We start from the raw sequence: 16,966 nt of genomic DNA, 5'->3' as shown, positions 1-16,966 counted from the left end.
CTTCTGGTTTCCCCAAACTTAAAATGAAAATAATGGAAGAACGTCTGAGATGAGACATTAAAGTGATTATATCAAATAAAACAGGCCAGCCCCCGTTAAGTATAAAATGCTATCTGTGGAAAGTTTTACAAGGAGATCTATTATTATAAGTGAAAATAGACACTTCAAACAGCCCAAAGAAATTGCCAATGTTTAAATTCTTAATAACAAGCCCTGAAATAGTTATGCCCCAGTCAATTCAATCCAAGATTTAGTCATTTTTTCCAAGTCAAACACAATTATGTGAATTAAATGCTTTTAATAATATCCTGAAATTAGGTTACAGCATTGCACCTGGAGCTTTCTCTATTACCAACAGAATAGCATTGCTTTGAGAAGCAAAAATGGCTGAATGAGTTCTGAAATGAGACTAGAAAGAATGAAAATAGATATGAGGGAAAAAGAAAAATGTATGAAACAGTCTTTCAATTAAGTAAAACCAAACAGAAAGAAAGAATCATATAGGTCAAAATCTAGGGTAGAGAGTACTCTTCATTTATTGTCTGACATTAGACAACTTTTTCATGTTTCAAAAGGACAGCAACATGCCTTTACTAGATTGAAGCCTGTATTGAATAAGTAGAGTAGACATAGAAGGACAATTTAAAAAAAAGATAAGCACAATGTCCTAAAGAATACGTTTGATAAATAATTTGATTTATTTTTCTGAGTTACATGGAAACAAAATCACCTAGAACTGCATCCCTCTGTAAAACTATGTTAAACACACACACACACACACACACACATATATGTTTTAGGAGCAAAGGACCTCTTTGCATTTGTAAGGAGATGCACTTGAAGAATTGAATACAGTGCTGGTCCAAGACTGATTTTCTATATTGAGTAAAATGAAATTCAGGGGGAAATTACACCAAAGTAATCTCAAAAGCACAAATCTGATTTACTCACTTCCTGCATCACAACAAACGCAGAAGCCAGCACAGCTTCCCCCCAAAGCAAAAGTCCACCCCCTGCCCCATCCTGGCCAAACCCCACTCCCCGCCTGCTTTCTGCTGGTAAATAGCTGCTCTTATACAAAATTCTCACTGAACTGAGCTTGCTGTGGTTCTGTGCTTTCCTCTCTCCTGACGGCTGCCCTTGCATCTTTCCTCTAGATGCCCAGCAAGGCCAGTTACTTTAAGCATCCCTGAAACACCACTTGAAGCCACTGGCTGAACCCCAGGCTGGACAACAACCACTGCCCCAGCCCCCAACCCACCTGAGTCCCCTCTCAGAAATGGACTTGCTCAAACTGAACACAGGTCCTGGGCCACCCACATGCTGCCATGCGGTGTCTTCCACCACAACTAAACAGATAACGTTTTGCCATGTATGTTTGACCTCCAAACTCTCTCAGAAATAAGACATTGCAAACACAGCTAAATCCCAACTGCACCTCTCATTCCCCCTGCACATTATTCCTTAAAGGTATCCACCATTCTAAAGCTGATATGAATTATTGCCTTGAATGTATTTTACCATTCATGCAATAGCATGTACACTACTAGATTGCATATTTTTAAACATGTAGACAAATAGTATAACACTGTTCCTTTAGTTTGCTGTTTGCTTTTTTTCATTCAACATCATGTCCTAGAAATGTACCCACTTTGATTCCATGTAGATCGAGCTCAAACTTCCATTTAACTAACAGACCTCAGATTATTTATCAGTTCCTATACTGTTGGGTGGTTTCCACTTGTATCCTATGAAATAACAGAGCTGCAGTGACCGAAGTGTGCATATCGGTTGCGTGCAGATGTGAGTTTCTCTGGAGGAGAACGTACTAGATACGCCATATTGCTCCCTGGAGTGGCCACTTCACCGACCAGCACACCCACCACCTTTGGGACAGAGCACCCATTTCTATACACCTTTGACAACACTTGGTTTGAACGGGCTTATTAATTGTCCTAAACTGATGCACATCATGGTATCTTATTGTTGTTTCATGTTTAAATTTGATTATTTATGTGAGAGGATGAGAATATTTTCATATATTTATTGACCATGAAGGTTTCCTCCTCTGGGAAAACTTGCCTTTTCATTTTATTTTCCCTGTCTTTCTATTGGGTTTGCCTTTTTAAATTTTTATTTTTTAATAAACTTATTTATTTATTTATTATTTATGTATTTATTTATTTTTGGCTGAGTTGGGTCTTCGTTGCTGTGCGCAGGCTTTCTGTAGTTGCAGTGAGCGGGGGCTACTCTTCGTTGCAGTGCACGGGCTTCTCATTGCGGTGGTTTCTCTTGTTGCGGAGCACGGGCTCTAGGTGCTTGGGCTCCAGTAGTTGTGGCTCACGGGCTCAGTAGTTGTGGCTCACGGGCTCTAGAGCGCAGGCTCAGCAATTGTGGTGCACGGGCTTAGTTGCTCCGTGGCATGTGGGATCTTCCCGGACCAGGGATTGAACCCGTGTCCCCTGCATTGGCAGGTGGATTCTTAACCACTGCACCACCGGGGAAATCCCTGGGTTTGTCTTTTTTAAATAAGAATTCCTTATATATTCTAATAACTGACATTTTGTCAATTACTTGGATCGCAAAATCTATTATCTTTACATGCTTTTTCCTGCCTCTTGTCATGAAAGTTTATTGTCTTAATTAAACAGCTTGATGAAACTTTTTATTTGGGACTCATGCATTTTTTCTATCATTAAAAAAAATCTGTCCCTTCTCCACTGTCATAATGATATTTGCTTGTGTTTTTTCCCCAAAGTTTTATAGTTTTGTTTTCGACATGTGTGTCTTTTACACAATGGAAATTAATTTTTAATATGGTACGAAATGACCTAATGTTATCTTTTTCCAAAATAAAGACATCTCATTATCCCGGGATCACTATGTATGGCTGTTAGCATAACCAGTGCCTTCTCGGGCTGTCGCAGTTTCTCCTGTCTTTCCGCTGACCCTACCCAGGACTTTATGGTGCGTCAAACCACTTCTCTGTCGTCAAGGGCTTTGTAGTTAATAGATATTGTTTAATAATCATTAGGACCAGGTGGCCTTTATGCTCTGTTGGTTCTCAAACAATGATGAAAACCTTTGCTGATGTATTCCTGGCACCCATGAGACTAGTTACCATTTATAAATCTTGACTTAGGAATGCACTTCGTGTTTCCAAGCACCTACCCCCATACCCTAGCATAACAGTAAAATTGTCCCAGTAGCCGCTCGGCAGTGCAGAGTGCAGCTGTTAATGCTTCCAGACAGCATTGTCTGGAAGCATTAACAGGGTACATAGATGTACCCTCTAATGAACTGATCCATTGATTATATGGAGCTACCTGTCTCATTTTTCAGTCTCAAGATGGCTTCTCAGTTCGGTGGGCACTTTTGGTTCCCTCCAATCTCCAACACAATAGTTGTTTGAATTATTCTTTCCCTACCGATTTTAAAGCCACCTGTCATGTACCAGCTCAAACACACATATGTGGTTCTGTTTCCAGGCTGCCTGACACGGTTCTTTGGACTCCCTGCCCAACGCTGAACCCATTTATTTACAGTGCCTGCTTTACTAGCAGATAAGTTATATTCCCCCAAATTTCGCCGTTTCCACACACATGGCCACATTCTTCAAATTTGTCTTAGCATTTTGTCAAATTCTGTGAAAAACGATGTTAAGACTTGTATTAGGCAATGAAATAATAAAGGTAATATGTCTTCTTTATAATATCAAATCTTCCCACCTACAAACTGGTATTTAGATCTTCTACATCTTCCAATGAAGTTTTTTTGTTTCCCTTTTTTCTTTTATCTGCAAAGCCCTGTTACAAATATGAAGTTCAGGTTTCTTTTAAAATTACACGTTCTATGCAGTAGTTTCTGGGATATAGGGATGATATTGATTTTTTATATTACACTTCTGTCCAGCAACTATATAGAACTGTCTTATTTGTTCTTGTAGCTTCTCTGTAGACCCAGTTAAAATTTTTGTGTCAACAGAAATTTTGTCTGCAAATAATGGCAATTTTGTTTCTGCCTTTGTAATTCTCATACATTTTGTTTCTTTTTCTTATTTTATTATACTGACTTAAAACTAATGCAAAGTTCAATAGAAGCAGTGGTTGAAGCAGTGCAGGTTTTACTGAATTCAAAAGGAATGTGTATAGTGTTCTACTCCTTAGGTGTGATATCTCCATATATTTTAGGCAAACTCTTTATCAAGTAATGATGTTCCCTCCTATTCCTAAATTTCTATTTTTTTCTTTACAAATGGATGTTAAATTTTGATTTTTTTTTTTTTTACATTTGAGAAGCAAGGCAGTCACATATGTAGAGAACAGAACTCTGGAGTCAATATCTGGAATATAATAAACATTGGGTGACACGTTCTATTCACGGGCGCATGGTTCTCAATCTTGTTGGTGTCTGCATCTCTTTGCACTCTCTTTTTTTTAAAATTTAGAGACATATTTTGGTTATTTTTAATTTTATTTTATATTTTGGCTGTGCTGCACAGCTTGTGGAATATTAGTTCCCCGACCAGGGATCAAACCCCGGGCCCATGGCAGTGAAAGCACTGAATCTTAACCACCAGACTGCCAGGGAATTCCCTCTTTGTACTCTTAAAAAGATTGAAGACCGAAAGAGCTTTTGTTTTTGTGGGTTATATATCAATACTTATCATGTTAGAAATTAAAACTGAGAAGTTTTTAAAATATTGATTGATTCATTCATTTTAAAACAATGATAAGCCCAAACAACAAAAATAAACCCAATCCATATTAAGTAACATAATTTTTTATTTAAAACAACATATTCTCCAAAACAGAACCAAGGGGAATATGTGTATATACTATACTTATGAAATTTATTCCAGTCTATGTTCAAGTATTATTATAGTTCTGCACGATTACATATAGCATCTCCCAGCCTTCGTGCTATCGTAGTCATACATTTTATTTCTACCTATGTTATAAACTACATAATATCTTGTGATTATTTTTGCTGTAAACAGTTCATTTTACTTAAAGAAAAATTGAAAATAACAACCACAAAAAAGGCTTTTAAACTGACTCACATGTACACAACCCTGGGATCTGATGGCAAGCTTTGATTTCCAAAGCAACCTTTTCAGCTTGCATGTGCATTAGTTGTGACAGCTGCGTCACGCAAGAACCTGCATAAAAACAACGTGCTAAACGGTGAAAGGCTTGGGAGGGCTTCTCTTGATGGACCATATTCACTCTTCATGTCTTAGTTTTTCTGATTTAGAGGAAGCAAAGAAGAAAGCCTTACTCTGCAGTGTTTTCTTAATTTTCTTCCAATTGCTTCTTTGACCTACCCTTCAAAATATAGGTAAACAGGGGAAAGAGTTGCCCTGCTCCAACAGTGGGTCACAGCCACCACTTCCACAATGACCACGGGACCCCTAGCTCCTCGGGACTTATTGCTATTATCCACATTCTCTCCCTGCCCCGTGTCCTGCACTCCAAGCGTGGCCTAGCCTACAAGGAGTTTGATGAGAGGAGAGAGGAGACGGTCAAAAGAATCACAGAGGCGCCCTGCCACCACCCTCCCCAACATGTGCCTCCCCGGGACCGGGGGCTCTTCCAAACAGCCTGCCTTTCCCACAGCCCTCTCCTCAATCATCAGAAAAATCAGTGGATCAGAGAGTCTTGGAGGGAAACACTACACTTTATCTTCATCTCTTCTTCTTTCTCCTCTCTTCCCTTCCTTCCTTCTTTCCTTTAGCTCTCTCATGAACATACATTGAGTACCATGGAAGACGGAATAGTGGTCCCCCAAGGTGTCCATGTCCTAATACCTGGAACTGTGACTAGGTTAGCTTCCATGGCAAAAGTGATTAAGGGGGAGCACAGAGTCAGAGAAGGGAGCGACGTGACAACAAAGCAGAGAGAGATTTGAAGATGCTGCCCTGCAGGCTTTGAAGATAGAGAAAGGGGCCAGGAGCCAAAGGATGTGAGGGACACAGCTCTAGGAACTGGAGGAAGCGAGGAACCAATTCTCCCCTAGAGCCTCTGGAGGGAGTGCAGCCTTGTCAATACCTTTCAGTCCAATGACACGAGTCTGAACTTTTGACTTCCCAGAACTTTAAGAGAAGAAATTCGTGTTGTTTTATACCACTAAGTTTGTGGTCATGTGTTACAGCAGCAATAAGAAATTAATTCAAGCACCCAGTGGTGTATCTGGTAAAAATCAAAGCTCAGAAGGAGGGCCTGGGCTCGGATGGACCAGTGGTGCAGCCACTGCTACAAGGGATTGTCAAAGCCACAGGAGTGGACAGAGTGGATGACAGAGAGAGAGGGAGCTCCGCACACCGCACCCTGATGCCCCGAACAGGGCTGAACCCTGGACAGCACCGTGGGCTGTAGGCAGTGGATGCAAAAGAAAGACATGACTTGCAGCTAGAGAAGAGAGCGTGGGGTGTTGTTACTTTTCAGAAGTCAAGAAGAAGTGTCGTGAAAATGGTTTTCCATCTTTTATCCTGGGCCTTAATTTTTCCTTTTCTTGGCTGTTAATGGGTAGGTCTTTAACTGCAAAATGTCCAAATCCATGGAGACAGAGAGTAAGTTAATGGCTGCCAGGGACTGGGGAGGGTAGTGCAGAGTGACTGCTAATGGGCACGGAGTTTCCTTTTTGGGTGATTAAAATGTACTGGAATTAGTGGGAGTAGTTGCACAGAACCCAAGAGGAACCTGATGCCTCCACATTGCATGTGCTCCTTCTGACACGGAGGCTCTTGGCTTTTCCCAGGGTTCCCTCTGTGACCCTCTCCTGCATGGAGGAGAGACAAGTGAAGGGTAGGCAGGGTGACAGATTGCCATGGGACACCAGCCAAATCCTTTGGGTTGACTTCCAACAGCAGGTGGTGGTTGCTAATCAGAAAGGAAGGCGTGCTGCAGTGATTCCAAAACTAAAGAACAGATGGCACATGGTGAACCCCTCTAAAACCCAGGACCCACGGAAATTGTCCAATCAGACACCCCTTCCAACATGTGGAGTGGTATGTGGAGTCCCCAGAACTCTGAGGATCAGTTCAGATGACTCTGCTTCTGGCTGGTTCTCTAATCATACTTCTATAAGGCACAAAGTACCTCAGTGTTTCCATCTGTAAGATAGGTTCTGGGTTGCCCTGGAGCAATTCTGAAGATGTTTTAATTAAATTTAATTAAAACCAGGGAGATGCCGACTTCTAGGACTGGGTCATTAACAATATGGACAGTGGCATAAATTTCATAAATATCTGGTAATGGAGGGAAACCCTATTCTGGGCAAAATATTTGGAATCCCTAAAACTTTTGCTCTATACCTAATAGTTGCTCAATAATAGTATTATTGATAGACTATAAACAAGAAAATATGTTTCTCTAGTTAACTGTGCCTCACTTGAGCTGGGACTTATTTCCGGTCTTCTGAAAAGAGAATGATTATTTAACAAGAGCAGTCGCTGATTTGTCAAAATCATACCTTTTTCTGAAATTATTTGCCTGCCCAGGACACCCTTATAAATCCACAGTAGTGGCTTTCACAAAAGGGAGTTTATTTTGATTTCTTTATCAGCTGGATCAGTAATCGGAAAAATTATTTTGAGGGGATTATTTCAAGGTCATGTCAAATAACACAGGGATCCTTTGGGAGGCATTTGCATAAACTTCCTGAAACCTAACTTGTAAGCAGCAGCAACAGCTGACCACAGTGGGGACAGCGGAACCCTTCTCTAACCACCCAGCTTCCGCCCTCTTAGCGTGGGTTTCCTCCTCAACATTTAATTCTCCCTGTCCTCACTGTAATCAGTCCTGGATGGAGACTTGCAAAACACATGTGTTCTAAGCATGATTAGAACCTTTTAAGAGGTGACCTTCATCACCTTCAAGTCATGGGAGAATTAAAGAGTTGTTTGTTCCCTCTCTTCTGCAGTGGAAGCAACGAGAAAACATGGCAGAGATTAGAATCACTGGATGCCGGGCTTCCTCTGCGTGATGGCTCGCTCTCAACAGGTGAGGCAGGGGGCTCAGGTGTAACGCCCCACAGGCCCTCCTCTCTGCACCCCAGCATCTCAGACAGACACCTCGCCCACACAGACTCTTCCTTTCCAAGAGTAATCTCTCCACCATACTCCAGTGTCCAACCCCTCCTTCCTCCTCTCACATTTGGCCCTTAGCCCAACCCTCTGCGTGACTCTCCTTCACATTTTATCAACACTTAGTGACTCTCTGCTCTGTGTCAACAGTTAAAGAAGTGACAGTCACCCAAGGGATCTAGGAATACCCAAATTTATCTGCCAGCAGCCAGTCTTTTCTTGAGGTTCCCAAGAAATAGATACGGCGGGAAATGACCAAGTATTGGACACTTTTTGTTACTTCTTTGGGATTGTCTTCAAATAAGGTGACCAGCTGTTCTGGTTTGCCTGGGACTGAGGAAGTTTCCAGGACATGGAACTTTAAAACCAGGAAAACCTCAGGAAAAACTGAGGCAAATTGCTCACTGTTATGGATTCAGTGTGTCCCCCCCCCAGATTCATATATCAAAGCTTTAACTCCTGGAACCTCAGAATGTGACCTTTCTTGGAAATAGGGTCATTGCAGTTGTAATTAATTAGTAATTAGATGAAGTGATCTTTGAGTAGGTTGAGCCCCCTAGTCCAATATGGGGATATCGAGAGACAGGAATGCACGCAGGGAGAGCACCATGTGAAGCTGAAAGCCAAGACTGGGTGCTTCAGCAGACGCCAAGAAAGCTAGCTGGCTACCCGCCAGCAGCGGGGAGAGGGGCCTGGAGCAGATTCTCCGTCCCAGCCCTCAGAAGAAACCGCCCCTGCCAGCAGCTCGGTCTTTGACAAAAGTCTGGGCTCATTTTGCAAGCGTGGTGGATGCTTGCAGACAAAGGAAAGGGATAAGGCAGGCTTTGAGGAGTCAGGATGGTGAAGACACAGACAGGGTGCAAGATCACGTAGAGCTTCCTTAGGCTCTGAGAGGGGCTGGGGCTTTCGAGGATTGGGTAGTAGGAACCCGAGGCCTGTTCCCATGTGGCACATTGGGACTGGGGCTGTGGGTGGGGCTTAGGCTGGACTTCCCACGGGAATGAGTCAGGAGTGAGCCTGACGGGTCCTAGCAAAGATCTCCTGACAAGGAAGCTCTGGAGCCACCTGCCCTCAAGGGCACCTCGATGCGTTCCTTAAATAAGGAATGTGACCCAAAGGCCAGAGGAGCCTTCGATGAATGTTCTGGACTCTGCCATACCTTCCAAGCCTGGGTACAATCCAGAGGAGGGGAAGGGGGACCCCTGTTCCATGAGAGGCTGAATTTCCTGCCACTCATGTTGGTGGGAGTGCAGAGCCAATGAAAGTTGATTTAGGAGAATAAGAGCACTGTGACATTTCTTATGTGCACAGATGTAGGGTAACATTCAAATCCACTGCGTTCATTGATTGAAACAAGATGTATCAATACTTTCAACTCTTGCACTCTTAAGGTCCAACAGGCCGATGTCCCCAGGCTCATTCTTCTCCCAGCTACCTTGCCTCAGCTGACCCCACAGGTCCTATGGAGAGAGACACTTCTTCCCATAAACCCCAAACAGAAGTTAGTTTAGGGGATTCCTGCAGTGCTACAGCTGTGCTCTGAATCACAGGGAGAGTGTAGCCTGGGGGGGGGGCGGATGGGAGATGAAAAAGAGACGGAGAAGCCCCAAAGAATGGGAGACAAGAATAAGAAAGCTGATTTGTAAAGCTGCCCTCCAGAGCTCTCCAGGGCCTCTCTAGTACTCCAGGAGGCCACCTCAACTCCATGACTTGCCTTTCTGCCTACTATTTCTGGCTTCCACTCACAGGCCAGGGTGCCTATCAGGCTGGATTATAGCCCATAGCTCACTGCACTGTCACATTTGCCATATGCAAACAGAAGGGAGTGTGTTTCAGCTGGGGACAGGGAGAACTCAGGGTCCATGACAAGGAAAAATGGAATGGAGCAGAGGAGAAAACTCCACTGCAAACTCTCTGAGGAGCTGGGATCATCCATCTTCCTCTTCTGGTTGTCAGTGAGCAACTCTCTGCCTACAGCTTCCACCATCTCTCTAGAGGAGAAAGAAACACAGCACACTTATTTCCCTCTTTTAATTGCAGAATGAAAAAGATGTGTGATAAAGCCCTACATGAACCTCACAACCTAATATTTTTACCTCATCAGCATCACGTCCTCCAGATTGGGTCGGCGGAGCTCATTTCTTTTCATAAGACCTCACGTCTAATTGTACCCTATTTACCTTTCATGACTATTTTCTAACCACCAGCCCGTTTTTCCGTGATTAGTCTTAACACAGCCAGACACTTCATGCCTCAAAATATCTACTGTTACCTTCCCAAAACCCACGAGCTTTAACCACGGGATTTGATCTTGAGTTCAAAAGAGAAATCAAGAACAAAACAATTCTAAGATAAGAACTAAACTAATGACAGTGTTTTATTGCTTGCTACTTGTGTTCGTTTCCCCAGAGACGGAGCACAGTGGAGGGGAGCCCCACGCTGGAGCACGGTGCCCAAAGCCCCGGTGAGTCATGGCCAAACAACAAGATGAGTCACAGGCAATTACCGCGACACATTAAAGCTTGTGACGAAATCTTTTTTCTAATAAAACAGAATGCAGCCAAGGTTATCCTTACAAGGAAATAACTTTCACTCGCATTCTGATATGCCCTCCTGAGTGGAAGAAAAAAGGGGACGCGCTGTCAAGTGCAGACAGCGCATCCCAAACCCTGCGACCACCTCGGCTCTTCCTTGCCTCAGGACACACCTTTACTGATGCCTGTTAACAATGATGGTAGCTAGATATGGTTGTAGTAAAAAAATTTTTCAGGTTTTTCTTGAAGTCTAGTTATACCCCTGGGGGTGTATGTATGTGACGCCATCTGTCTCCTGTCTTATGACAGACATAAGGGGCTTGGACTCGCTTTGCTCCCCAGAGGCACCAGCCTCTCTGTGTCTCACCTTACACTTCTTAAAAGTGACCATATCACATGGCCTCCCTCACAGGGTGCTTGCCAAGATGAAATGAACTGTAGAAGATCCTCGATTGCCAAAGTTCAAGTGACGGGCTTTCAGAACTGGCTGCAGAGCAAAAGCTTTTCAGCTGTGTCTGAAAACCAACAGATGGTGCTAGATGTCACTCGTGTGGATGACGGAGAGACCCAGAACAACCTCTGGGAATCTAAAGTGTTCGGGAGTTCTTGGAAAAAAATGCACCTTTAAGTTGGGAGGGTTTGAAGTCATTGCCAAGACACACGAGGCAGCATTTCGTCTTTACTGCTGCACGAGCCTCTGCCACGAGCATGTTTTAACAGTGAACTCAATAGTAGGGGGCCATTTGTCCAGGTATATGCCCGGTGTCGTGAAGTAATTGTAAATAGCGTCTCCTTTCAGAGTCAGTGTCCTAATTTGCAGGATAACATATCTGGTCACCCTACTGAGGAGGACCCTTGAGAAGCCATTCATTTCAGAGTCAGTATCTGATGGCTGCTTCCAAAGCTGTACTTTGCTTCCTTGACAAAGGACACACTGCATCAAGAGGGGCAAGATAGGATGACTTTTCTATTTTGACTTAGAATCCAAGCGCTAGTTTATGTAGTACAGGAGTTCTCAACCTCAGCACTGTTGACGTTTGAGGCTGGGTAAAAATTCTTTGCTGTGGGCGCTGTCTCGTGAGCTGTAAAGTGTTTAGGGGCACCCTTGGCCTCTTCCTGCTAGATGCCAGTAGCACCCTCTGCCCCTGCCCTGTTTGTGACAGCCAAAAATATCTCCAGACATTGTCAAGTGTCATTTGGGAGGTAAAATCATCCCTGTTGGAAAACCATGGATGTGAAACTTCTGACAATAGGATTTGGTGTGCAAATCTGAGTCGCTTCAGCCTTGGACAGTCATGGTTCCTGAAATAGCACTTGACGTCAGAGGATAAGAAACACTAACGTTTAAGGTTTGGAAGAATACACTGTTCGTCATAAGCTCCAGGTTTAGAATCAGACAGATTTGGATTTGACGTGGCTCTACCACTCACTATGTAGCCTCGTACAAGTTACTCAACCTTTTTGAGCCTCAGTTTTCTTATCTGTAAAATAGATTTAGGGACTTCCCTGATGGTCCAGTGGCTAAGACTCCGTGCTCCCAAGGCAGGGGGCCCAGGTTCAATCCCTGGTCAGGGAACAAGATCCCACGTGCCACAACGAAGATCCCGCAGGACACAACTAAGATCCCGCGGGACACAACTAAGACCCGGCGCAGCCAAATAAATTATTATTTTTTAAAAAATAGATTAAAAAAAATTTTCTATCTCCCAAGGTAGTTAGGAGGATTAAAAGAGACATGACATATAAAGTATTTTAAGTGTTTCAGGAGCGCAATAAGCATCCAATAATATTGTAACCACGATGATGGTTGCTATTAGCTGTTATTGTTATTAGACGTTGGGCAGACTCACATGACGGTTGAATGGGCTGCTATGTTCTGAAAGGTACTATGGGCAAGGCAAATTTCTTAGGAACAGGCCCTTTAAAAGAAAAATAATTATACATGAAATAATTGGACCTGTCATACCATTCTACTGGAAACCTGCTTCCCAGGTGTCTGATTTGGTAAACAAGTGGGTATGTGTCTATCGTACTAAAGGATTCTTGAGACCCATGGTGTATGAGTCTCAATATCACCTGGTCTCTATGGCACAAAATCTAACCTAAGCCCCAACTGAGGAGGTAGTCACTGAGCCCCTGAGCCCAGGACTAAACTGTCAACCCTTTATCACACACAGTGTTCCATGCTTCAGGTGACAGTCCTTTCGTGTCAAAGTCTACGCCAGACCGTGCTATGCCTAGAGGGCATGAGTCATTTGTGGTCCTAGGAGAGTCCCTGAAACTCAGCTTCTAGTAATGACCAGTCCTGCACTTTGCGTCTATCCCTGGCTGTGCTCATAAATCTTTACTTAACCCTCTCTGAACATCGACATCTTCACCTGTAAAATAAAGACAAATAATACCTACCTCTCAGGTGATTATGAATATTAAATAAGCTCAGTAGAGTGTTCGGCATGGCACCTGGACATAGTAAAGGCCTTACGCGTACTTGTCGTCTGACCGCCTCTCAGATGTTCATGGATATGAAACGAAGCAATGCTAACACGGTGCCCGCCGTGGCCCAACAGCTCATGGGTCCCCTTCTGCCCCTTCCCTCACCCCTTGGTCCTTGTTCCTTTAACACCCTCGGTGAGGAGTTTGCTGGGGAACCCAAGGTGCCTGGACTGAGCTTCCTCGTCCTCTCCCTGCTGAGTGCAGGGGAGCAAAGAGAAAAGGGGGCACAGAGTGAGATTCACCACGGCCTCAGCCTGAGCACCAAGAAGGCCACGCTGTGAGGGAGGCCTCAGAGGTGGAAGACTCTCTCTCCACTGACTGAAAATCCCACCTCACTCCAATATAAAGCAGGATGGAGAATGTATTATCTTAACGGCAGGGCCAACTTAGCCAATAGGAATGGTAGGCTGGTGCCCAGGGCCCACGGAACTTTTAAGGACCCATGAGCAAGTGTTAATTTCTCTTAAAATCAGAATTAAAAAAAAATACAATCCAGCTAAAATTACATTTTTCTTATACCAACACAGTCATGAATATGATTATATATATATATAAAAATATATAATATATAAATAAATATAGATAGATAGATAGGTGATAGATAGATGAAAGAAGTGGCCCACGAAGGCAAACATTCTTTAGGCCCGCTAAAGCTGTAATGTGTCCCTGCCTCACAGCTAAGTGTTCAGTTGGTCTTAGGAAGACCTTGATGTTTGGCTTGAAGGCTGGATGCTAATTTGGTAGTTATTTGTGGGGCGCCAAAATCACCCTCCTTATCTCCCCCTCAACTTATCCTAATGTAAATTTTGTGCAAGTGGAGTTTAAGTGAAAAAGAAATCAAACAGGAGCCAAGTTCCAAATTGACACAAGTGACGCAGAGTCAGCAGCACAACCTAAAGCACCAGGGTGGCAGCCTGGGGACCCTGCTCCATCAGTGATCTGCAGTAATGGTGGCAAAGGCTTTGAATTTGGGGTTTCAATGACAATCTTATCCAGAATGCAAGGGGCGGCAGGTTCCTACCCACCATCAGAGTCACGTGTTACAACCAACTCGTCGCCTTACACCTCTTACTGTCACTTTCATAGTTGATTTTCTAATTCCTAATTTGTTTCTATATGTTTAGATACAACAGAGAAGGCACCCCTGGATGTGAATTATCCTCAGTGTATGTCCTCAGCGATCCTCATGAGGACCAACGCTGTCCCAGGGCAGGGATGGAAGCCAGGGAGAGGAAGACCTGAAGCTTGAGTGAGCAATGCTGGAGGGGCTGGAGCACTGATCTGTAGGGGCTGGAGCATTGATCTGTGGTTGCAAACGGCTACTAGGAACGGGGATGGGGAGTGACTGCTAATGAGTTTCTTTTGGGAGTGATGAAACTTTCTGGAGTTAGATAGTAGTGATGGTTGCACAATCTTGCAAATATTAAAGGAAAGAAAAGAAAAGAAAAAGGAAAACCGCTGAATAAAAAAAAAAAAAGTAAAAGTGGGGCAAGTCCAGTGCGGACTTTGGGAACAGCTGGATGTGTGGCCTCTACAATACCCTCAGGCCCCGTCTCTTTCCATCTGCAGCTCTGCTCTGCTCTGGGTGGCTACACTCTCAGACTGACCGCTGTCTCCACTTGGGGGCTCCTGCAGCTCTAGGCTTACATCCTCCCGTCTCTGAGTGGAGCCCAGAGAGGAGTTGTTCTCTTTTCTTAACCTTGCAGAAATTGTTGTTTTCAGCTTGATTGTGCCCATGGCCTTGTCCCTGAATCAGACATCCTGGAGGTGGAATTTGCTGATTGGCTTAAGGCTGAGTCACATACCCACCCACCTCAGTCGCCGGGGGTGGGTTGCGGATGGGACAGAGGGAGGTGACAACCTCAAGCAAACCACAGGCAGTGAGAGTGGGGGATGGGTGGGTGGCTCCCGAAGGGTCAATGGAGTGTTGTTACCAAAAGCAGGAATGGAGATTAACTAGGCAAAAACAACGGAGATGGAGTGAGTAGCTGGGTGACCTTGAATTAGTCTCTATGCCTTAGTTTCCTCATCTGTAAAATGAGAATAATAGTAATACCTGCCTCCCCAGGTAGTGATAAGGATTACATGAGTTAAATGATATATACCACTTAGATAGAACATAGCAAGCACAATGCAGTGTTAACGAACATTATTTTTATCTGTAATGTCATCTGTTCTTAAATTTCTGTAATGAGCTCCAGTTATTTACTTCCTCACCAGAGTGGCTCTTGCTTTAGTTGTCAGCAATCTTTGAATGCTCTTTAGCAAGAGTCTGCCAGCTCTTGACTTTCGGTATAAAATGACTAGAAGGCAGTTTGCCAATTTCTACATAAAACTGAAGTAATCATAACAGCCCCGGTAATTGCTATAAGATTACTAGGATGGTGTGATAATCCTGGCCAGCCTTTCTCCTAAGTCTAGATTCCAGGCATTCTTGGTTTTAAAGGGTTCCTACAGTGAGAATCCAGAACCACACAGCAGGGGATGTTCTAGATCAGGAGTCTACGTGCCTTGACCATGAGAATGCGCAGCCTGACTCTTCTTGCAGTTCCTTGGAGAGTCACAGTGTCTCCAAGAGAAAAGCAGCCTTTTGTGATTTTCATTGCTACCAGAGAGAGCCTTTCTTTCCCCCACTGGCTGCTCAAGCCAGAGAAAAATGGCAGGATTCTGGGTCTATACATGTCACACTGCATTAGTGCTTATTTCTAGAGACAAATGGCTCCATTAAACACTGGGAAAGCTTTCTTATACCTGGACAACCAGCTGAAAATATTTAAATTGAATTTCACTCTCATAGCAGAAATCCATCTTTATAATACAGTCCCCAAAACTACTTCAAATGATTTTGTGTGAATAGTTTCTGAGATGTGATGATAAGAAATGATTGCTCTGAGGGAGAGGGGCAGTGGACGATTATTTCATTAGCTGTGTTAGCCTTGGCACACCATGACATTATGAAAGAAATTAGCAGCCCGGTGGACTACTCAGGGTACAGATAAATATTTTAATATAATTTGGAAGGTACTGCAATAAGGTCCAGCCTGGAAAATCCACTGCTTTCATTATGATGTGCTTATGGTTGAAAGTCAAATATCTGAAAGTCAAAAATTAGTCCTACTCATTTTAGAGAGAAAATACAGTATATGACAACTTTCCAAACAAGGATTTATACAGGTGCTGCTGACCTCAAGGCCCAGGCAACATGGTGGGCTTGGTTAGAGCCCTCTCAGGCAGATTCTGGGGGCTGGGGCTGAAGGTGGCTTCCAGCTACCTGGGCAACAAAGGGGGAAGCACAAGTATTTATCCTGCGTCTAGACCTGCTGTATTACCTAGTGGGCCAGGGAGGATGGGGGCAAGTAATTCCTAATCTGTAAATATCCCCCAGAGATTCATTACGAATCCTTCACAAGGGTGGCAGAAAGAAGTATATTTTCACCATATCGGGGCTGAGCAGATTCTCAGCCAGCTGCCGACATCCCCACCCCTCCTACACAGGGCAGGTCCATGGAGACGGTCTTTAACCAGCTGCCTGCCACCAACTCCAACCCTTATTTACTGGGTGAACTTAGGCAAGTTATCTTGTTATACTGAGCCTCAGTTTTCTCATCTGTAAAATGCGTATGCTTACTCGGGATGTGCTGTGAGGATTAAATGAAATGAGGAACGTGAAACACTGAGCACAGCGTCTGCCCCGTGAGAGCTGTCCCCCACCCCTTTCCTGTTTTCTAACATAGAGGAAGGAAGGGATTCTCAATTCCTCTTTAAAAAGCAATAACAAACTATCATAGGCTACACATTCCTGTTTGTTGTGAGTTTATAAAAAGCTGAGAAGTATAATTCTTTTGAAGAGAAT

At 43.7% G+C, this 16,966-nt stretch overlaps 1 protein-coding gene across 2 annotated transcripts in view; it reads left to right on the top strand.

Annotated features, from left to right (window-relative positions):
• Nucleotides 1-14,534, top strand: part of PLPP4 (phospholipid phosphatase 4) — a 238,730-nt gene extending 224,196 nt beyond the window's left edge. For both annotated transcript variants that reach the window (XR_009559292.2, XR_009559293.2), the window contains 3 exons: nucleotides 7,924-8,003; nucleotides 10,496-10,550; nucleotides 14,238-14,534. The gene's annotated coding sequence lies outside the window, so the exon portion shown is untranslated. The remainder of the gene's footprint in view (nucleotides 1-7,923; nucleotides 8,004-10,495; nucleotides 10,551-14,237) is intronic.
• Nucleotides 14,535-16,966: the final 2,432 nt, after the last annotated feature.

Source organism: Globicephala melas, chromosome 16, assembly GCF_963455315.2.
Source record: "Globicephala melas chromosome 16, mGloMel1.2, whole genome shotgun sequence".
NCBI classification, from domain to species: domain Eukaryota; kingdom Metazoa; phylum Chordata; class Mammalia; order Artiodactyla; family Delphinidae; genus Globicephala; species Globicephala melas.
The sequence above is the reverse complement of the archived record's forward strand: the minus strand, read 5'-3'. Positions and strand labels throughout refer to the sequence as shown.